The sequence below is a fragment of the Hypanus sabinus genome, chromosome 6, assembly GCF_030144855.1.
Source record: "Hypanus sabinus isolate sHypSab1 chromosome 6, sHypSab1.hap1, whole genome shotgun sequence".
Lineage (NCBI taxonomy): Eukaryota > Metazoa > Chordata > Chondrichthyes > Myliobatiformes > Dasyatidae > Hypanus > Hypanus sabinus.
This window is the reverse complement of record NC_082711.1, coordinates 40311976-40331194: the sequence shown is the minus strand read 5'-3', so window position 1 is coordinate 40331194 and position 19219 is coordinate 40311976. Positions and strand designations below refer to the sequence as shown.

The 19219-nt window shown below is 40.1% G+C and overlaps 1 protein-coding gene across 1 annotated transcript in view; it reads right to left on the bottom strand.

Annotated features, from left to right (window-relative positions):
• The window catches only part of LOC132395410 (enhancer of polycomb homolog 1-like), a 189795-nt gene extending 174417 nt beyond the window's left edge, over positions 1-15378 (bottom strand). The window contains exon 1 of the mRNA XM_059971956.1: positions 15239-15378. The gene's annotated coding sequence lies outside the window, so the exon portion shown is untranslated. The remainder of the gene's footprint in view (positions 1-15238) is intronic.
• Between the last annotated feature and the right edge of the window lie 3841 nt (positions 15379-19219).

Here is a 19219-nt window from a genome sequence, read left to right as displayed (position 1 = left end):
GTTCTTGTCTCCATTGTAACTATGGAATGAATAGCTGATAATTATTTCCCCTTAAGATCCATATAACAATCTGTTCGACATAATAATAAATTTCACTTTCACATAAATAATAATTTCACTATGATGTTCACAAAGAAGCTTAATTACAAAGTCAGTGATGTGCAAAAAAATATTTTTGGGCAGCAAGAGCATCAACTTGTGCTGAAACATCGACATTAAATTGGAGTGCTTACTTTTGTTAGATTCTGATCTTCTTGTGATAACTATAAGAAAGAAATTGGGTGTTAATGGGGACAGACACGTTGTAGAGGGAAAGGAGAGAAAAATGATGAATTATTCTGGTTTTCTACTGATCAGCTAATGAATGTTTTTTTGTTTTGATGGAAAATCAAGTTATAAATAATCAATTGAGCGTTAATGTGTGGTACAGCTGTCCTTAAGAAATGCAGGTTCAGCTACTACCTCAAATGAATTACATCAGTTTGCAATGCACATTTTAATACCATCTATTGTACAGTGCTACTTGACAATCCTATGCCCTCAGAAGAATGGATGGTGGGAGAAATGCAAAGACGCACAGTACCATCAGACAGCATTGAGAGCTGCTCCAAATCTATAGTTATAAACATCCCTTATTCATGTGCAAGATGTTTTTAAAGGCATAAGATTTACTTCTGGCATGTTTCGAAAGTACATGGTAGTTCATTACACTGTTCCAGTCTAGTTTTTCTTAATAGCAGATCATAACCTTTCTTTCCAATTAAAGGACATCTCTGAGAGCCAAGGACGAAATATCTACAAGTAATTTTCCTATTCTCACAATGGTTCCCAAGTGGTATCCACTTCACAACAGGACAGTTATCCCCAATCTAGATATTCACAAAAAAAATTTGCTCCAGAATTAATTATACATTTTTTAAATAGCTTTTAAAACGTCATGAAATAACAATGATCAGATGCTGCTTCCAGATGGTTTGCCACCTCAGATGGTGAGGTTATTGTCACTGATAAGCAAAGTGAGTGACTCCATTCTCCTCTCCAGCATCTACTATACTATTGGCAATTAACACAGCAGATCATTTAAACAATTAGAATCTTTCCTTCCCATTTTTCTCCAGTCTTACCTAAATACTGGCTCAAATTTACAGTTCTAAAGAGATCAAAATCAGAATCAGGTTTAATACCACTGGCATATGTCGTGAAATTTGTTAAATTTGCAGCAGCAGTACAATGCAATACACGATAATATAAAGAAAAAAACTGAATTATAGTATAAATAGTTAAATTAAATAAGTAGTGAAAAAAAAAGAAATAAGAAGTAATGAAGCAGTGTTCCTGGGTTCAATGTCAATTCAGATTCTGGATGGGAGAGGGGAAGGGGAAGCTGTTCCTGAATCGTTGGGTGTAAACCTTCAGGCTTCTGTACCTCCTTCTTGATGGTAACAATGAAAAGAGTGCATGTCCTCTCCCCTTTGCACGTTTCCAGAATTTTCTGTGTTTGTTTCACGTTTTCTGTGGTGTGTGTTTATACGTGAATATGTGGACGACTGTAAAAACATACTGTGGTTTTACCCAGAAACTATAAATAAAACTAAACTTGACATTTCCTCACTGGAGTGATTACATGCAAAACCACCGAGAGCTCAGCTTCCAAAGATACAGATGCTGCTGGAAATGGTAGCATTTATTGTCTATCACCAGTTGCTTTTGTGATGGTGGCGAAGAGGCATTTTCTTGAACCAATCAGGAAACCATCAAGTTTTGCTTTAAATATACCCACGATCTTGGATTCTACAGCTGCCTGTGGCAGACCATTCCAGTTTCACCACTATCTGGCTAAAAAAATTCCTTCTTACCTCTGTTCTAAAAGGTTGCCCTCAATTTTAAGGCTGTGCTCTCTAGTTCAGGACACCCTGGCAATAGGAAAAATCATCTCAACATCTACCTTATCGAGTCCTTTCAACGTTCGGTAAGTTTCAATGAGATCCCCCAGCATTCTTCTAAATTCCAGTGAGTTTAGGCCCAAAGCTGCCAAACACTCCTCATATGTTAACCGCTTAATTCCTGAAATCATCCTCATGAACCTCCTTTCCACTCTCTACAATGATAACACATCCCTTCTGAGCTATGGGGCTCAAACTGTTGACAATACTCCAAGTGCGGTTCGATGAGTGTCTTATAAAACCACAGTATTACCTCCTTGTTTTTATATTCTATTCCCTTTGAAATGAATGCCAACATAGCATTTGTCTTCTTTCTACACACTCAACCTGTAAATTAACCTGGGAGTCTTGCATGATGACTCCCAAGTCCCCTTGCACCTCTGATGTTTGAATTTTCTCCCCATTTGGGTAACAGACTGCATTTTTGTTTCTTTTACCAAAATGCATGATAATACACTTCCCAGCACTGTATTCCATCTGCCACATTTTCGCCCGTTCTTTCAATTTGTCTGTCCTTCTGCAACCGCATTCCTTCCTCAGTACTAACTACCCCTCCAACCATCTTCATATCATCTGCAAACTTTGCCACAAATCAATTCCACTATCTACATCATTGACAATGTGAAAAGTAGTGGTCCAATACTGACCCCTGAGGAACACCACTAGTCACTGGCAGCCAACCAGAATAAGTCTCCTTAATTCCCATTCACTGACTCCTGCCTGTCAACCATTCCTCTATCCATGCCGGTATCTTTCCTGTAATGTTAGAGGATTTTATTTTTTTAAGTAGCCTCATGTGTGGCACCTTATCAAGTGTTTTCTGGAAATCCAAGTAAATGATGTCCACTGCCTCGCCTTTGTCCACCCCGCTTGTTACTTCCTCGAAGAACTCTAACAGATTTGTCAGGCAAGATTTCCCTTTACAGAAACAATCCTGACTTTGATTTATTTTATCATTAGTCTCCAAGTACCCCGAAACCTCAACCTTAATAATAGACTCCAACACTTTCCCAACCACTGAGGTTAGGCTAAGTGGTCTATAATTTCCTTTCTTTTGCCTTCCTTCTTTCTTAAAGGGTGGAGTGAGATTTGGAATCTTCCGGTCCTCCAGGAAGTGATTCTTGAAAGATCATAACCAATGCATCTGTTATCTCTTCAGCACCTCTTTCAGAAATCTGGGATGTGACTTACCTACCTTAAGGACTTTCAGTTTGCTTCCCACTTTTTCCTTTATAATAGGAATGACACTCACTCCTGCTCCCTGGCACTCACAGACCTCTGGCACACTGCTAGTGTCTTCCACATTGAAGACTGAGGCAAAGTACTTATTAAATTCATCCTTTATTTCTTTGTCCCCCTTTATTACCTCACCAGCATCATTTTCCAATGGTCCAATATCACCTCTCACCTCCATTTTACTCCTTATATAACTGAAAATACCTTTAGTATTCTGCTTTATATTATTGGCTAGTCAGCCCTCATATTTCATCTTGTCCCTTCTTAAGGTTTTTTTGGTTGCCTTTTGTTGGACTTTAAAACACCCCAATCATCCAACTCCCCACTCACTTTTGCTACCTTATATGCCCTTTCCTTGGCTTTTACGTAGTCCTTAACTTCCTTTGTCAGCCACAGGTACCTACATTTGAGAACTTCTTTAGTAGGACATATCTATCCTGTGCCTTGTGAACTATTCCCAGAAACTTCAGCCACCTCTGCTCTGCCATCACCTCCCTCCAATCCACCTGGGCAAGCTCCTCTCTCATGCCTCTGTAATTCCCTTTATTCCATTGTCCTACTGATATATCTGATGTATACTTCTCCCTATCAAAATGCAGTATGAATTCAATCATATTCTGATCACTGCCTCCTAACTGTTCCTTTAACTTTAGCTCCCTAATAAAATATGGATTATTACCCAACACTGAGATAGCCTTCCCTCGAGTAGGCTCAAACACAAGTTGCTCTAAAAAGCTATCTCATAGGCATTAAACAAATTCCCTCTCTTGCAATCTGACACCAATCTGATTTTCCCAATCTGCCTGCATATAGAAGTTCCCTATTACACTTGTGGCATTACGCTTGTTACATACACTTTGCAATCTCAACCCTGCATCTTGGCTACTATTTGAAGGCCCATATGATTCCCATAATGGTTTTTACCCTTGCAGTTTCTTAACTCCACCCACAAAGATTCAATATTCTCTGACTTTGTCACCTCTTTCTGAAGATGTAATTCCACCTCTTACCAACAGAGACACACCACCGCCCATGTTTTCCTAACAACCCTATCAACTTGAATGACAACTTTGAGGGATCTATAGATGCGGATTCTAAATTCCACCGCACCGATAAGAATCCTGCTATTAACCCTATCCTCTGCCTTCAAATTCAACCTCCCCAGCTCTGTCTCCTGTCATTCTCCCTTTGTAACCCAAGACGAAGCTCTGCGCTATCCACAACTCCACCAATGTCAAATTTACTAATGCACCCTTCCACTTCCTTATCCAAGTCATTTACAAAAATCACAAAGACCCAGGATCCCAGACAGAATCCTGCAGAATACCACTGGTCACTAACCTCCCGGCAGAATATGCTCCATCTATAACCACCCTCTGTCTTCTACGGGCAAGCTAATTCTGAATCCATACAGCCAGGTCTCCCTGGATCCTATGCCTCCTGACTTTCTGAACGAGCCTGCCATGCAGAACCTTATCAAATGCCTTACTAAAATCCATATCCACCACATCCACTGTTCTACTTTCATTAATGTGCTTTGTCAATCTGGCTCACAAACCCATCCTAACTATTCCTAATCAAATTATGCTTTTCTAACTACTCATAAATCCTGTCTCTTAGAATCTTCTCTAATAATTTGCCCACCACTGAAGTAAGACTCACCAGTCTAATATTCCCAGGGTGATCCCTTTTTCCTTTCTTGAGCAAAAGAATAACATTTGCCTCCTTTCAACTATCCTGTACCACTCCTGTGCTCAGTGATAATGCAAAGATCATTGCCAAAGGCACAACAAACTACTGCTGGCTTCCCATAGTAACCTGGGTATTCCATCCGATCCGGGGACTTATCTATCATAATGTTCTTCAAATGTTCCAACACATCCTCTTTCTTAAGCTTTACATGTTCCAGCCTATCAGCCTGTTTTATCCTCTCCTCAGAAACGCCAAGGTTCCTCTCACTGGAGAATACCAAAGCAAAGTATTCATTAAGAACTTACCCTACCTCCTCTGACTCCAGGCACGTTTCTTCTACTATTCCTGATCAATATAGTCATATTCCTGTTCTTCACCTATCTGTAGAACACCATTGGATTTTCCTTAAACCCACTTGCTAAGGCCTTCTCACGTCCGCTTATAGCTTTCCTGGCTACCTTATAACTCTCCAGAACTGTCTGATTCTTGCTTCCTAAAGCTTAAGTAATCTTCCTTCTTCCTCTCAGTTGATGTTCCACATCTCTTGCCAGCAAGGGTTCCTACATCCTATCATTTTTTCCCTGCCTCGATTGGACAAACCTATCTATAACCCCATACAAGAGCTCCCTAAACAACCTCCTCATTTCCCCGAGTACATCTGTTCCCAATTTATGTTCTCTAGTTACTGCCTAATAGCATTATAATTCCCCTTCCCCCAATTAAATACTTCTCCATTCCATCTATCTCTCTCTGAGGCCATGGTAAAGACCAGGCAGCTGAGGTCACTGAAATTCACCCGAGAGATCTGACACCTCGATTGCGTTGCACCAGACCCAGTAAGGCCTCTCATCGAGAGAGCCTGTCTACATGTTGTGTCAGGAATCCATCCTGGACACACCCAACAAATTCTGCCTCATCCAAACCTTTTGGATGCGTCAATAAATATTAGGAACCCATGATAATAACCCAGTTATCCTTGCACCTTTCCAAAATCTGTCTCCCCATCTGCTCTTCAGTGTCTCTGTTGCTATTGAAGTTCTATAGAACACTCCCAATAGAGTGATTACTCCCTTCTGGACTTCCACCCACACTGAGTCAGTAGATGATCCCTTCACCAGGGTCAGGCAGGACCCAGAACATCTAGCAGCCATTCCTGCCCTTAATAAAGCCAATTCTCCGCAACGGATACAACATTGTACTTCCTTGTACCAAGACCCATGCTTTAAATTCAATCACTCTTGTTCCTGATTCTTCTTGCATTAAAATAGAGACACCTCACCCCATCTCATTTACTGTAATTTTGCCCTATCAACAGCCTATCCTTCCCAGCAGATGCATCTACCTGCACATCAACTGACCCATCCTCTGACCAATCACACTGGTTCCCATCCCTCCTGGTGAAATTACTTCCATACTCTGATGGGAGTAGGATTTTGAGGATTTAGACACAATAACAAAGACATGCATCCAGGTTGGGCTGGAATGAGAGGAAAGCTTGCACACGATGAATGTTTCTATGCACTTGCTGAATCTATCCTTCTTAGGTGTGGAATTAGCCTTGCTATGAAACTGTAGTGCATTTTGTGGAGGAAGTATCAGTCAAGTATGCTGCTGCTTTGTCCTGGAAGGCATCAAGTCCTCGAATGTCATTGAAGATGCACAAATCCTTGCAAATGGAGGATATTTTATCACACTCCTGAAACGCCCTGTGGATAGTTGGAAGACTTTAGAAATCAGGAGAGCCTCTCATCTTACCTTCTGATCCACCCTTGTTGAAATACTAATTTCAGCTGATCCAGTTAAGCTTCAAAGGTTCAAGGTTCAAAGGTACAATTTAAGGTCAGAGAAATGTATACAATATACATCCTGAAATGCTTTTTCTTCGCAACTATCCACGAAAACAGGGGAGTGAATGGTGACCATATTCCTCTTCTCCTCCATCATCTATCATCCTATGCCTGAAAGGTAGGCCAACGTGAAGGGAGTAGATAAAATGAACCACAACCTTCATTTCGAGAGGACTGGAATATAAAAGCAAGGCTGTAATGTTGAGTCTTTATAAGGTATTGGTGAGACTTCACGGAGTACTGTGAGCAGTTTTGGGCCCCTTATTGAACAAAGGATGTGCTGACATTGGAGAGGGTTCTAAGGGGGTTCAAGAAAATCATTCTGGGATTGTAAGGGTCATCATACAAGGAGCTTTTGATGGGACTGGACTTGTATTCTTTGGAATTTAGAAGAATGAGAGGGGGTCTCATTCAGATAGAGTGGATGTGGAGAAGACATTTCCTATGATGGAGGAGCCTAGGACCAGATGGCACTGCCTCATAATACAAGTGTCCATTTAGAACGGAGATAAGGAGGAGGAATTTCTTCAACCAGAGAGTGGTGAGTATGTGGAATTCATTGCCACAGGAGGCTGTGGAGGCCAAGTCATTGGGTACATTTACAGCAGAGGTTGATAGGTTCTTGATCAGTCATGGCGTCAATAGTTATAGAGAGAAGGCAAGAGACTGGAGCTGAGAGGGAAATAGATTACTTGTGATGAAATGGCACAGCAGACTCAATGGGCCAAGTGGCCTAATTCTGCTCCTATAGCTTATGGTCTCCATAGTTCCAATAAGTTCATGACTGACCGGAACATTAGCTTTCCTCCCACATTTTCCACAAGTCTATTCCAGCTGTCCACAACTCAGCATCCACAACTCTCTGGTGAAAACCCCCATAAGAAATTCTTCATGTTCCCAAGATCTTGCCCCCAATTTTGAATTTCCCCAATTAGTGGAATCACATCATATTACATGAACCCTGCCACACATCCTCATTCGTACACTTAGCAGCACAATTGAGAGATGTTATTAAAGGACAAGGAAACTGATCAATTCTCCATCACTCTGTGGGGGATTGGAGATAGCGCAGAGGTTAACCACAATGTCAAAAGCAAGGGACTTCAATTCCACAATGTGATAAAGAAAACTGGCATTGTTCTCCATAATGCAAATGTTAAGGGAAGATTTAATTTAGGCATTCAAGTTATGGAGAGGCCTTGAAAGAGTAAATAAGAAAACATTTCTTTTTTTAAAACCCCAAGGGCACCAAATAAATATAATTGACAAACATTTCAGTGGAGAGGTACATCAGAAGACCATGAAATGCTATAGTCTATTAAGGAAGTGATAACAAGCCTCTTAGATAATAACAGGATTGAGCAGAGTGAACATGGTTTTATAAAAGGGAAATTACATTTGACAAATAAGCTTTTTTTTGAGTTTGTAACCATCAGAATAGATAAGAAGGAAGTCAATGTATGTGAGATAAGTGAACTTTAAAGCCTTAAGTAAGATGCTACACAACATCAGAGCACATGGGAGTTTGGATTATTAGTGTGGGTTAAGGACTGGCTAACCAACTGAAAACAACAAACAGGAATGAGAGATTGGGAGGTTGAGACTAATGGGAATTAACATACTGTAGAACAGTATAAAACGGTACAGGCCCTTTTCCCTACAGAATTGTTTGTTTGTTTATTTTTATTTATCAAGAAGCCCTTCTGGCCCTTAAGCTACACCGCCCAACACTCCCCTGATTTAATTCTAGCTAATCACAGGACAATTTATAATGACCAATTAACCTATCACTTAGGACGCCTTTAGACTGTGGGAGGAAACTCACACAGTCACGGGAGAACGCACAAACTCCTCCTGGTGCTCCATCCCTTCATATTCTATAACCAGATATTTGGACGAGGAGAGTCAAGTTCAATATGTCCAATTTGCTGGTGATCTAAATCAGATGCCAGCATGGATTGAGGAGGATTCAAGTTGGCTTCACGAGGATGTGTCAAATGGAGTATAAATTGGGAAAATAGATGTTCATCCATTTTGACATAAGTAAAATGGAAAGATGATGTTCTTCTTAAAAGTTTAAAGACTAAACTATGTGAAATGTTCAGAAGGACCTGGATATCCATGTACCTGATTCACTTAAGTTAATATGCAGGTACACCAAGTAATTAAGTGCAATTATATTTTGCCCTTATTCAAGAGAATTTAAATGAAAGAAAAAATTTGTCTTATTGAAAATTTCAAAGGGCTTTGGTGAGATGCCATATGTTTAGAGTCCCAACCGCCTTCACCAGGAAAGATGAGCTTTGATAGTGCTACGAAGTTTCATCAATTGGTTCCTGTCATGCAGAGTTCATGCTAAGAGCAGAAATAAAGCAAACTGCCCAAAAATTCCTGAGTTTAGAAGAATGAAAGTCAATTTCATTGAAACAAAAAAAGCTTCTAAATGGTAAATGCAAGGTTGATAAATGATTACGATTGGCAAAACAGGGGCCACGTCCTCAAAACTCAACGTTCACCCAATCAAAATGGAGATGGTAAGAAATTTATTCACCCATGAATCTTTAGAATTATCTGCAAGGTGGTGTGGGGACTCAGTCAGCAAATATATTCATAGTAGAGATCAATAAATCTTTGGATATTAAAGGAGTCAAGGGATACATGGCTCGTGCAGTAGAGTGCCACAAAGGCAAAAGATCATCCATGATCATACCCAATTTGCATAGCAGTCAAAAGGATCCAAGTAGCTTCCTTTTCTTTTTTAAATGCAGTAATTTATAGTTGTCTGCACTGGTAGGAGCAAATTTTTAACAAGTTAATTGGTGAAGGTTGTAAAATTTGAATACTCTGAAGAAATGGTAGAGCTTGCTAACCCTCAAAGAACGGGATGTGACAATGACTAAAATGGCCACCTCTTACATTGTACTAAATTAGCCAAGGGATACAGGCACCTCATTGAGAAGTATGTACAGGTGTAGAGCAAAAATTAAAATAGAGTTTCCTACTCATGGCATTCAGCAGCAGAATCAGTTTTATGACATATGTTCTGAAATTTGTTGTTTTGGGGTAGCAATACAGTGCAATACATAAAATAAACTATAAATTTCAATAAGATAGACAGTGATTCCAGATATCTGGGCCATCAGAGAATCAAGGCAGCCACTTATTTGGGACAACTCTTTAAGAACAAAACATAATCAAGAAATAGCTGGGATTCACTTCATTTATTTAGTACACCATGCCACTTAATTGGGACAGGAAAGCGTTGCCAAATAGTTTCTAACTAGCATCAATCATGTGTACTTGTGTGACCGTTAGATATTACACCATGCTTAGAATGAACAATTTTTAAACACTATCAGCTGCATGCACAGGTATTTGTGTTCAAAAATCAGTGATGAAGGCAGTACATTATCTACACTAGGTGTCTGTGCTGAATTTGTTCTTTTATAGTCAATCAAAAACACATGTGCTATCTTCAGTGGCTCCAAGGAGCTGTTTGAATGTGACAGCGGGCACACCCCAGTATACTGCTTCAACATGTGGACTAAACTATGTGAGAGTACCAGCAGATCTTACACTCCCGTGAGTTAGGGATGTGCCTGTGCTAGCATGCAAGGTCATCTCCAGAGGACTGGGCGAATGAGATCCAACAGCCAAGAAGGGAGTTCTGCAACGCTCTGTGAAGAGCAAAGGGCAAGGCAAGGCACAGGAGTCATGGTCAATCACTGCAACCAAGAAAGTCTTGATGAATTTCATACTGGGCCTGGACTTAGGAAATCAAGAGAGTAGAGCAACGGCCTTTCCACTTAAACACTCCCACACAGGATTTCCATCAGTGTCGCATAGGACAGACAACCACTAAACCAATTATTAGGAATTAATACACAGATTTATAGCACAGTAGTCGTATTGATAGCATTATAACTTATTCTGCATTTCACTTCAATACATAATTTGTACGCAGATAAAAGGCAACTTGTGTTTTTATACCTTTCTAACTATTTCCACGAAACTTCAGCAAATTGGAGCTGCCATTTAATTAATTACTGGTCCCAGTGTATCCCAATTAACTGGAATCCACTGTATATATAAAATAAATAATTGCATTGTGCAAAATGAGACAAAAATAGTGAGGCAATGTTCACAGAATCATTGACTGTTCAGAAATCTGAAGGCAGAGGAGAAGAAGCTGTTCCTAAAACATAGAGTGTATGTCCTTGGGCACCTGTACCTTCTCCCTGATGTAGTAATGAGAAGAAGGCATGACCTGGTCCTTAATGATGGATGCTGTATTTATGAGGGATCTTCTATTGAAGATACCATTAATGGTGGAATGGTTAGTGCCAATGATGGAGCTGACTGAGTTTACAACCCTTTGCAGCTTTTTCCCAATCCTGTGCGATGGTACAGAATGGTGAAGCAACCAGTTAGAATGCTCTCCACAGTACATCACTAGAAATTAGCTAGCGCCTTTGTGACATACCAAATCTCCTCAGACTCCTAATGAAATATAGCCACTGGCTTGCCTTCTTCATATTTATCACGAGGAGGTTGGATGCCATATTAATCTAATTCCCTTCTCTCCTAGCAATATATCACCCCCACCAGAAAAAAAATGGATAATCTATAAAAGGTAACACCCAGGTCACCATAGAAATTGAAATAGATGGGATTGATCCAGCTTTGAGTACCCAAAAGTGTCAAGATAGAAATTGAAATTGGTGGAATGAGTAGAGTGATCCAACTTTGAGATTTAAAGTCTAAAAAGAACAAGGGAGACTCGTTAAACTAAAACAAAGTAAGAGCAATGGTATATGAAAATTCTAGAAGAAAAGCAAAGTGAAATAGCATTTACGCTTATGTATTTGAATGGATAGGATAGTGAAGTCCAAGAGAACATGACAACAAATATTACCCAAGGAAAATAAATGTAATCTTATTCTGAAATTTGATACACAAGCATAACCACTGCCTTGTTTTAGGTCCTGGCATTTGCACTGCCTAGTATGGTTAATCCCTGAAACAGTTCTGTGGTGCAGATAGAGAACCAAAATGGTGGCTTCAATGTATGGTATTATTTTCTTTATACGAGGCTAGCCTTTAGAAATGAAACATTCACAATTTATATATTTTGATATTAGATGCAATTAAATTAGTTACTTAATTAGCATTTACATTCTTTGCAATCTCAGTAGTACACTCAACAGTACCCATCTTCCCTGCTTTCAATTTCTTTATCTTTATCCTTGCTCCACTGGTGCGGTCATCTATGTGTATTAGTACAGGGTAGGAATGCCAAAATTAATTTCTAGAAGAACCCTTACAATCTGCAATGAGGAAATTGCCAATTAATCAGTGAAGGATCTGAATAGTACTGAAATTAATGGTATATGCAGATATTTTTATATATTTAATACTGAGAAGCTGCTTTGATTAAGTTGTTTTAAATATTGAAAGGACATGATATGGTAGATATATTTTTCTTCTGTTAGGTGCAATTACAATAACACAATATTAGGACTAGTCTTATCAAAATGATAAAAACAGGAATCACCTTCTCCACATACAGTATGGACTAAATCTAGAACTTGCCCTCTTCCAAGTGATATAAATGTTTGTAAATGGACCTTTCAAAGCAGAAATTTGGCTGCGTGGCAAGGGCTTTCATGAAGTATATAATTCCACTTCTGCTGCAATGAAGTTGAGGTGCTGATCAGTTTGGATCAGATTGAGCAGAACAACAGATAATAAAGAAGTTGACATTTCCACTCCTATGGGTATGAATTCAGATATCAAAGCTGAACAGACAATCCATATAAATTTTTAATATTACATTGCCTTTGTATACTTTGTATTTAAAATATTTACCTTTCCCAGTAAAAATACAAAAGCAATAGCAATGGTGATTCCATGTAAATTTAAGTATGAGTTGCAAGTTGTATTGTCAATTGAAACCAGATGGGACAGTAAATAAATGATTTCCCCTCCACTTATAAATTACATACAAATCCAATAAATAAATGGACCAATGGACTCTTAAGGACAGAGAGGTTGTGAATGCAGTCAGTTCTGCATATCTTCACGCAAGAATCCACATTTAGATGTCTATGTTCTGCATTGATTCCCTAAATGATTATCTTCCCTCCCTCTCCCCCCCCCTCACCAAAAGGGTGGGTTGAAAGCGCCAGAAATATGCTTTATGACTGCACCACATTAGAAGTGAGTAGGAGACAACCTAATTTGCTGCAGTAAACTGATTAGTTCTAGACGGTTCTGAAGCAAATCTCAGTTTATTCTTGAATAAAAAAAATGAAAACATATGATGACACCCATAAGCATCCAACAATAATCATGAATAATTAATTCTTGGATAACAAAGATTCAATTTGATTTGTACCCATATGAATACTGTCAAATATTTCTCACTCCACTAAATTTACATGATAAAATTGGTTCTGGTAATTTTAAAGATAAAAAAAAATTTCTTTTTATAGCGGTGGAACAAGACTAGGTCACATTTCCGATATGCATCTTGTAGATTGATGTAATTCTACTCGTCACTAGTCATTTTTGGTTGTACAGTACTGAATACAGCAAATATGTCTGTGAATAATCACTGCTCTTTTTAAGTGTGGCATAACAATGGCCTCACAGTCACCCTGCGTGATTCTGTACTAGTGTTGGTGTAGGATAGTTCCAGAGTACTGCACTCTGGATGGTATTTTCACGATGTGGCAGGGTTTTTAGCAGTGTGGGGGTGTTTCTGTTCGTGAAACACATCGATCTGCCTGTCATCTACTGTAGATACAATTAAATCAGTTCACCTTTAACTCCGCCTCAAAGATCCACTTTTAAAATCGTCTGTATGAATCAATTCAAACAAAGCAGAAAATTTAATACCAGTCAGCGTTTTTTTTTAAAAAAAAATCAGACACAAACTCCAGGTCGTTAGAAAAACTAATGCAGCCATTTATTTTGACCATTTAACGCCACCGTCACTTTTCACATTACACACAAAAAAAACTTGGGGGAAAATGGCACCTGATTTCTGACTGCAGCGATACATCGTCTGGATCACCAGTAACATTACATTTGGTACACTATCAAAACCGCGAACTCAGTGAGGTTACAATAACTTACAAAGAAATGGGTGAAGATTCGCCAGGGGAGATTGTCTGTGTGTGTGTGTGTGTGTGTGGGGGGGGGGAATCGAGGGGTAAGGAGGGGGCGCATTGAAAGGAAAGAACCATCCGGATTCTCAAAAAAAATGAAAGTGGTGTCGTTTGATATAATTTATCAAATCTCCGCCCCTACTGAAAATCAGCAGAAGCAGCCAGTGCGTTTGAAACCAGGGGCCCCACCAAGGATGAGGGCAAGATATTCTTTTCAAATACTGGCTCAATGATGTCGAGGCAAATGCACATGGCAATGCACGATAGTTGCCCGCACAGCCCTCCACCTCTGCCCATCATACAATAAAACAATATATTATGATTTGTTTGCCCACCCTTTCTTCCCCCCCCCTTCTCTCCTTTCAATTTGGTCAAATCGACATTAGATTCAAAGTCCCCCATAAGCGCAAAACAGCGCCACCAACAACAGTCAATGCAAACAATCCAAGCGTCGTTTAATCTTCCACCGTGTGTAAATAAAAAAAAATAAATGAAAGCCCGAATGCATCTGAAAATACGCCCAACTTTTACATGCGTTAATATCCAATTAAACCGACTAAACTCCTAACCCAACCCCACCTCCCCAATAAAAGGGGGGGGGGGGGTAGAAGCTCTCTACTTCCCCCCACCCCCGGCTTTCCAGAGCTGCCACCAATGGCGCGGAACATGGAACATGATTTGCAAAAGAGAGGAGCAGCGACCATTAGTCCAGCCGTAACTTAATATAAAGCGAGTTAATATGTCATTTCCCACCCCTCCCCCTCTCCGACCGAAAGCAGCCAGCAATATCGCAGCACTTCCAATCTACCCATTATTAAAGAGTTACAGTGTGTCCGGCGCAACGCATTTGTCATTCACCGTCTTGGAATGGGAGAAAATTAATCTGTTACATATTCCCTTATACCTTTCCGGAAAATCCACGCACCGTACACATTCTGATCTCAGACATATGTGTCTCATTTTGTCTGCTACCTCTATCTGAAGAATGGGTAGGCAAAAAAAAAGTCCCGACTCGATCCAATAAAGTTATTTTGGAAACTGCCGAAATATTTTCCCTGTATTGTGGATTAGTATAAAAGGGATCCTTTTCAAATAAAATGTTGTATTTCCCCTCTTCTCTTAAAAATGTTCGCAATTATCTATCTTTCGCCACGATTGACGCGACAGCATGGGCGGAATCGAGACCAAAGCAAAGGGAATACACTCGTCATCTTTCCCATGCTGTTAATTTATATTTCCTTTCTTCACCCCACCTCCAAGAAATTGTTTTAAGTTGCATTAAAATAATATTTCAAAATAACTTCAAATAACGAGTGAGAATATTTTTAAGGGGGGAAAAAAAACTCACCAATCTGCATCCAGGGAGGATGTTGACAAGCCCTGTCCAAAACGATTATCAGAAGAAAGGCTATTACTTGTGCTTTAGAAACAACAGATGCGATATAGCCAATCTATTTTACAATATCAAACAGCCACCCGATCGCTGTTTGCAAACGTTTCGTTGCTCTTCCCACCTGGCACCACAGCTTTCTGTCCAGGAGGTGGGGGTGGGTGCGAGGAAGGAGGGAGGGAGGGGGGTTGGTGGTAGGGGAATCGGCCGTGTGCTATCACCAAGATTAAAACACAACCACAGAAGACTTGGGGTTAACAACTTTGCAATGGCTAATAGGCGCATTGTGATTGGTCGGTGAGTGTCACCAATCACCTGTAGAGAGCTCATGGCCGATGAGCTCACTTTCAATGGCAGAAGTTGAGGTTTAAAACAAAAATGGGTAAATACTCCCGCTATTTTTTTGAAGAGATTGTTGTCGTTTCGGTCGCACTGCTTCTTTTTTATCCAGCTTCTTGTGGAAAGCGACCTGCTTTTGTCTTAATGTGCGCTTTAGCCACACCCTCCCAGATCCGTCGATTCTATGATGCAATAACATTCACGGATTTTTTAAGTCTTTTCTTTTGAAAGAAACTAACATTTTCGGGGCTCTCCGCACGAGGCTTCTCCTTTGTCAGGGGATTTTTAATTTTCTAATTTTCGCTTTAAAGATCGAAAAACATAGGAGTGGGAGGTTGAACGGCCAAATTAGATTTAATTGCGTTACAAAGAGGGTGGTGAATGTAGAGCGAGCTGTTCAAGGTAGTGGAAAAATTTAAGGGCGCTTTGGATAAATACGTGAGGCAGTGAGCGATTGCAACTTGCTGGGATTTTGACTTATTTCCCGTGTTTTACATTCTTACGTGCATTTGTATTTAAAATAAACATTAAAAGGTGGATCAGATGATGAAATCAGACACCGACTTTTAAGCTTCACATTTATGAAGCTGAATCTTAAAAGTTGTAGTAGAGAATTGATAGTCTATTGTATCATGAAAGTTACGGCAAATGGCTTACCAGAATGTTTTCCCTGGCCAAGGAATCCAAACGAGGAAAAGACTGAGTTCACAGTCTCGGGAAAGGGGGTAGGGCAGATAGGACTGAGATGAGGAGACATTTTCTCACTCAGAGTGGTGAAACTTTAGAATTTCTGCTCTAATTTCTCTCAGGGCATGGTCATGATTGCGTTCAATTCAAGATCTATAGATTTATGCATATTAAAGGACTCCAGTGACAGAGGAAGGTAATGGTCTTTGAGACAGATCAGCCATCATCTTGTTTAATGGTGGAAGAACCTTCAAGTGGAAAGATCTATTTCTGCTTCAATTCATTATGTTTGTATTTTAAAATATCTGTTACTGAATATAGATTGGATCCTCAATTTGTTCATCAAATGAAGGATTCACTGAAAGGTGTGCAAAGGAGTCATGCTTGAGGCCCTCGGTTGGTGGGAGTTGACCGTGGATGGATGTAGCGTCCTAGCTATCGATACGCAGGCCAGGGCAGTACAATACAGAGAGCAAGCTGATGAAACTCCGCACGGCTGATGAACCCAAAGGAACGGCAGAGACCGATACAGTTTGGCACCAGCAGCGTTGCCAGTCAGCATTGAACTCAACGTAGGACTGCCCTAGAGCTCCAGCTCCGAATTTTTCCTCGAGGTTTATTCCCGGAGCTTTTCCCCATGAGTGGGTATAGCTGCAAGGCAGTGGAGGTTTGAGATCTAACTTTGCTTCTCCTAGATGAGCTGCCAACCACAACTGACGAGCCCCTTCTGCCTGAAGTGACAGGTTTTGATATGCTACTAACCCGCCTTTCCCCCTTCTCCTGTCAATAGACATGGTTCCTCTGGGCTTAGGAGCTAAGCCACATGAAGGTGAACAGCTGGACTTGGTTGTCAGGGGCTATTTGAGAAATGCCATTGGGCACTTCTAATTGGCAGTGGGAGTTTATCCCAACTACCATCCCTGGCTATAAGAACTTCAGGGAACCATGCTATTACTCATGCAAAATTGGGTTTCATTAATTTAAATATATTACTCCTCACAACATTAATGTAATAGCCTGTTATAGAAAATATGTTATTAAACTGGAAAGAATGCAGAAGAAAATTGAGGATGTTGCCAGAACTTAAGGTTAGGAATACATTCTTTGGAATGTAGGAGACTGAGAGGTGATTTTATAGATTATAAAATCGTAAGGGTCAATGGGTCAATCAAGAATCAGAGGGTGTAGGTTTAAGGTGAGAGGAGAAATATTTGGACTTCAGCAGCATTTTTGTACACAAAAGGTGGAAAAGTTGATGTGTTCCTGGGATGAGCTGCCCAATGAAGTGGGTGAGGCAGGTAGAATAACGATTTTTAAAAGACAGTTGGACAGGTACATCGATTGGAAAGATTTAGAAGGTTATGGGTCAAATACTGGTAAATGGACTGGCTTTGATGGGCCAGTGGGCCTGTGACTGTGTTGTATGATCCTGACTCTGTAACAGCATTTGTAATAATCCTGGGGCCTGCATGACTGAGAAATGAACGGTGTTTATAGGGCTGGCAGTATTTTGAGAAGGAAGAGGTGAAGCAGTGCTAGTCTTTCAGAGTAAGTGAGAAAGTTCCACATTGGAACTCCTATTGTTTCCTTTGCAAAGTATTTTTTAAAATCAAAATGTAGTGAGAATATAGAACGTTCTATGAGGATGAATTAATTTTTTAATGGTAGCCTAGTTAAGTATTTAAGAGAGAACGGAATACTGAGTAATACTCAGATGAAAGGAGAGGAAGTACCACAAATGATGCATAAATACTGGCATGAACTGGTTTGGTAGAATGGTCTTTTCTGATTGGTTGCTGGTGAATAGTGGTGTCCCTCAGGAGTCAGTATTGGGACCACTACTTTTCACATTGTTTGTCAGTGATTTGGATAATGGAATTGATGACTTTGCGGCAAAGTTTACGGATGATGCAAAGGTAGATGGAGGGTAGGAAGTGCTGAGGAAGCAATGCAATTACAGCAGGACTTAAACAAATTGGAAGAATAAGTTAAAAAGTGGCAAATGGAATACAGTATTGGGAAATGTATGATAATGCAGTTTGGTAAACGGAACAATAGTGCAGATTATTATCTAAATTGGGAGAAGGTTCAAACAACAGAGGTGCAGAGAGATTTAGAAGTCCTCATGCAAGACTCCCAAAAGGTTAATTTACAGGTTGAGTCTGTGGTAAAGAAGGCAAATGCAACGGTGGCATTTATTTCAAGGAGTGTAGGATGTAAAAATTAAGGAGATAGTGCTGAGGCTTTATAAGACTCTAGTCAGGCTGCACTTGGAGGATTGTCAACAATTTTGGGCCCCATATCTCAGAAAGGATGTGTTGTCACTGAGAGAGTCCAGAGGAGGTTCATGAGGATGATTCCAGGAATGAACAGGTTAACATATGAGGAGTGTTTGGCAGCTTTGGGCCTGTACTCACTGGAATTTCAAAGAATACGTGGGGAGGAGGGATCTCATTAAAACCTACTGAATGTTGAAAGGACTAGATAAGGTGGATGTGGAGAGGATGTTTCCTATGTTGAGGGTATCTAGCACTAGCCTCAAAACTGAGGGATGACCTTTTAAAACAGAGGTAAGGAGGATTTTTTTTTAGCCAGCAAGTTGTGAATGTATAGCCAAATTCTATTCCTATGTTTTATGGTCTATTTTAGACCTTTGTAATCTTATATAAAATACACCAGGCAAACGACAACACCACCTGGAATAACTGGGGAAAGCTTCTTGCAGTTTGGGAGGAGTGAAACCAGAGGCTGAATGTAAATATGGTGATCTTGGGATCAATGAGAACAATGGGATCTGTGGAATTTTGAAGTCCAAAGGGCCTGGGAAGATGTTTTGGAGTATTGGAGTTTGTGAACTTAGCCAGCATTGAGATGACACATAGGGAAATTAGCCTTCGAGCCTTGTGCACAAAA